Below are 5,215 nucleotides of genomic sequence, written 5' to 3' on the forward strand. Positions count from 1 at the left end.
ATGGATCTCTATGTATTTGGTCCACGTATGGTACACTGGGTTCCTAGCTAATTGAATGGTACTAAGGTTATCACAGGAATTGTTCACTATCGACATATCCCTGTATATGTAATCGAAGCTTTCCAATGAGTGCCGTGACAAACTCTGCATGGCCTTTACATGCCATTCCAACTTTCCCCATTTCCATCTCATCCTCTCTAATTCCTAGACACAGGCTACCATATCTACTGAGATAAATTTTTCTTGTGCACCATTATCAAAGAAAAATAATGCATGTTGATGCCTAATTTTTTCCCATGCTCTACATATCTCAGTAGTATCATCATTGGGCTGACTACTAACAAAATCAAGCACCAATGCCATTGATGTTTTTGACTTTTCTCCCTTAAGAATCTCCCTAATTTAGTGTTTTTTTAGCTTGCTGCCTATATAATACTTACATCATTGTCACATACAAGTAAGCGATCAACCTGTGCTCTACAAAATCAAATGCTGAAAAATGTATTCTACAATCCTCTCAATTCCATACCATAGGTGTTTACTTCAGCCCATATAAGCCCTCATGAAGCATGCATACATAATCTAGATGATTCTCATTCACATAACAAGGTGGCTGCTCCACATAAACTTTCTCTTACAACTCCCCTTGCAAGAAAGCATTCTTGACATCCATTTGATGCATGATCCATCTTTTTAATGCAACCACTACTATGTAACACGTATAGTAGCCATTTTAGCCACTAGAGAAAAGGTCTCCTCATAATCAATACCATGAGTCTGCATATATACTTTGGCAACGAGTCATACATTATAGTACTCAATAGATCCAACTAATTTATGGTTAATCTTGTAAACCCATTTGCAACCAATAGCTTTCTTACCATCAGATAAGAGCACTAACTCGCATGTGTCATTATCCATATAATTGCAACCATTTCTTCATCCATAGCATGATCTCAATACTCATTACCCACTACATCCTCAAAACAAGTGGATTCCACATCCTACACAATGTTAGCCATGTACGCATAGTGATCAAATATATAGCTATCATATGTAAATCATTGCATTGGCTTTATTACTTTGCTTAACCTTTATGGACCTAGATCACTACTAGGTGCATTAACATCCTCTTGTGGCTTCCTCATATTAGATATTTTAATAGATGGAATCCCAGACTCTTCATCTAAGCTTTACTTAGAGCCATTTAAATCAACATCAACATGAGAGAAACTTGATGATACATCTGTCATAATAGGTGAGAGCCCAACTTTCTCTTTACCTTTTCTTGACATCAGTCTGATGTACTTGGTGGAGTAATCTATGATCTCAATCTGCAACTCCAAAGCCTATTAACATAACCATTACTAGGAGACTCTTGTGATCTACTCAATGTCTGATGATTGGTGACTGTTTTCTGCACAATCACACTCTCATGGTCATAAATTCCAATTGTATTTTGCACATTAATATACCAACTACTCATTTCAAAAAAAGAACATCCTTGTAAACTCTCAACTCACATTCAATGAGGTTATAACACCTATATTCTTTCTGCTCAAGTTAATATCCAATAAATATATACATTTTTATTTTGGGATTCAATTTACTATGCAACTCATAAGGAATATATATATAAGCAATACATCCAAATATGTTTTGGGGTGTCATAACATGTATAGCAAAAAATTTGGGTATCCTACTCATAATGTATATAGTAGTAGCAACTGCTTCATCCCAATAGTAATGAGGCAAGTTTCTTTCTCATATCAATGCATGAGTCACTTTCGCAATATGCCTATTTTTTTTCTTAACAACTCCATTTTGTTGTGGAGTATATCTACATTTATACTATCTTTGTATACCATTTGCTGCAAGAAATCAAAAAAATCATTGGAGAGATATTATCTCCCTCCATCCAAACTTGGGCATTTAATATGTAACCATGTATCCTTCCCAACAAAGCCTTAAAGCTTTTAAAGTGATTAAACACCTCACTTTTTTCATGCATAAAGTAAAACCATACTTTTCAAGTATGATCATCAATGGAGGAATCATAATACTTGCAACCAATCAAAGTTGCAATCTTTGTAGGACTATACCTTACCCTCTTTGGTTCCCCTTTTGGGACTATCCTCCTCTATTTTATTGTGTATCATAACCTTGACCATGACTACCACCTTGGCCTCTGCCATGACCTCTACCTCTACTAGTAGAGTAAAATACATGTTCAAACTTTTTCTCGCTTTGCAAAGAACAGGAACAAGTCAAGGTTCTTCTCCTCAAGTATCAGCATAGAAATCAAGTCTACAAAATTCGGGGATATCATCCCTCATATTCATAGATAACTTGAAGCTCTTGTATTCATATCCAAGTCCATCTAAGTATGCACACACAACATCTTCATCATCAACTATCTCAATGATAAATCGTTGATGTTCAAGGCATAATCATTAATGGACATGTTTCCTCTTTTCACTTGGTTTAACTTTATAGCTTTCTAGCCTTTGTATTTACTTCAAATAGTCTTGTTGAATTCTTTCATGCAATAGCAGAGGTTTTACATTCTTGCAAATAGTCCATCATGCTATCTATGATATTAATAGAGAGCCAATATATGACTTACTCTAGGTCTGTACCCAATCTTTCTTAGCCTTCAATTGTTCTACAATAGCATTTCGTGTAGGAACCTCAGGTGCTATTGCCATGTCTTCTTCAATGTAATTTTGAACACATTTATCCTTCAAGAATTTTGTCATCTGGAACTTTTATGCAAGATAATTGTTATTATCAAGCTTCTTGCTGAAAACTTGGTTGAACTTATTATACATTTTTAGAAATAGGAAACCTTACAAAAACGTGCATTTCAAGGGGAGAACTAAGACATGAGAGAAATAAGAGCAGAGGAGAGAGAAAAGAGTGATGAGAAGAGAGAAATACTAGAAAGTAGGAAAGAAGAGAGAGAAGCCATAGAAGTTGTGAACAAGGAGGTGAGATAAGAGACAATAAATATATTAATGTTCAAAAGATGTGAAAATTTGTCTCAACCCCTTTATACCTATGTCAGTGTGACAATGTATTATTAACAATTCCACACTAGAATATATCTTCTTCTCAACTTCTTACAATTCATCCCTTCCCAAAGGTTTTTTTCCACAAAAACAAACTTACAATAGTTGAAAGGGATGGATAAAACATAGTATTACTCTATTTTTAGCTATATAAACTCAAAAATGAGAGGACAGCTTGCTATAAGAATCAGACCCTATTTAACAATGCCTACCATAACTTCTAGTAGAAGTATCCAAATGAAGTGTGCCACATGTCAAAACATAGATTTTGAAGAGTAATTTGACTCTATGTAGGTGGCATGTTTTTGAATTTTTGGAAAAATAAAAATGATTCTAAAACAGACTATTGTATGGACCTTGTCTACTCCATAATTGGTGCCACTATTATTATGCTTCAGTCACCACCAATGCATCCCATAGATAAGAAAATTCATCTAATATAGATTTAGGAGTTGAAGAAGTTTGTTCAGGTTGTAAACCTCTCCATCTAATCAAAATTTCAATGATAGAACAAGAGCAAAGCTTCTTCTCATGCTGACCTATGATCACCTCAAGGATGTATTGAATAGGACCTTCTTCATCTATAGGTGGTAGTTCATCAATTGTTTCCATAAGAGTACCATAAAAGGGCTTGAGCTCACTAACATTGAATAGCAGAAGAGAGTAGTTCTAATTTATATTTTAAGTCTTCAATACACTTGACGATCCTATAGGGTCCATAAAATCTATGAGCAAGCTTGTTACTAGATCCATCCTTCAAGGTAGAGTAACGAGACTTGGGCACTTTCAACAAAACTAAATCTTCTTCCTAGAACTCTAAAGATTGCCTCTTCTCATTTGCATGTATCTTCATTTGATATTGGGCCTTCCTAAGACTCATCTTACACTACTGTTGAAGAAGGGTTTGCATTCTTTCCAATTCTTTTTTCCAATGAGGATTGATTTTCTCATTGAAAATGACTGTGGGTAAGGGCATCTTATAATCATACATAGCCTCAAATGGTAAAACTCTAATACTAGCATGAGTGGATTTATTATAGGTAAAATAAGCTAAATGCAACCAAGGATCCCATGTATGGTGCACATCATGACAGAAATAGCAAAGGTAAGTCTCCAACCACTTATTTACTCTTTCTATATGGCCATCAGTTTATGGATGATAGGCTATAGAATGAGCGAATTTAGTATCCATGGAGTTGAATACCACCTACCAAAAGTTAATCATGAACTTTGAATCCTTGTCCTGTACAATCACCTATGGTAATTCATGTAATCTAAAGATCTACTCCATAAACTGATTAGCCACCTCTGAAGTAGTGAACATGTCTTGGCAAGAATAAAGTGAGCTGCCTTGGTGAGTCTATCCACTACCATATAGATACAATTACATCCCCTTTTGGTAGTATGTAAACCAGTAATGAATTCCATGGTAATGTGCATCCACTTGTCCTCAAGAATAGGTAGCGGTTGCAACAAACCACTTGGCTTATGGGTAATTTCCTTATTTTGCTAACATGGCATACACTTCATAACAAACTCCTTGATATCTTTCCATAGTCATTGCCAGTTTAAAAAATTACTAATCTTACCATAGGTTTTTAAAACTCCAAAATGTCTAGCTAAAGGTGAAGAATGCAACTCCTCTATAATTTTTCGTGTAAAAGAAGAAGTAGAGGAAATAACAATCTTGCCATTTAACCAAATTAGACCATTTTTAAGCTAATAGTGTGAGTTTTCCTCCATGAGACCTTACTGTAATTTCTAAAAACATGGCTAAGCTCATCATCCAAAAGATAGGCTTTATGTAATTCTTCAATCTAATCACTATGTAGCCTCGGGGAAGTTACTATATGTATATCCTTTACATCACGTGCGTTCAAGGCCTATTTATAAATATTCTTATCTGTGAATTTTTCTCGATTAAAGGTAAAAAAATGTAAAAAAATGGTATTTTAAAAATACCTTATTTTGAACCCACGTGATGCACACATATATTCATGAATAACTTACCTGAGTATGTAGCCCAGTCATAATTGAAACTTTACATGCCCACATATATGGGAAAGAGAATCAACTACCATATGAGTGATGTCAAAATCATAATTTTGCATAGTAGTTATCCACCTACACTACTTAGGAGTGAG

The sequence above is a fragment of the Lygodium microphyllum genome, chromosome 30 (assembly GCF_053477565.2).
Source record: "Lygodium microphyllum isolate KBCC chromosome 30, Lygodium_microphyllum_v1.1.10, whole genome shotgun sequence".
NCBI classification, from domain to species: domain Eukaryota; kingdom Viridiplantae; phylum Streptophyta; class Polypodiopsida; order Schizaeales; family Lygodiaceae; genus Lygodium; species Lygodium microphyllum.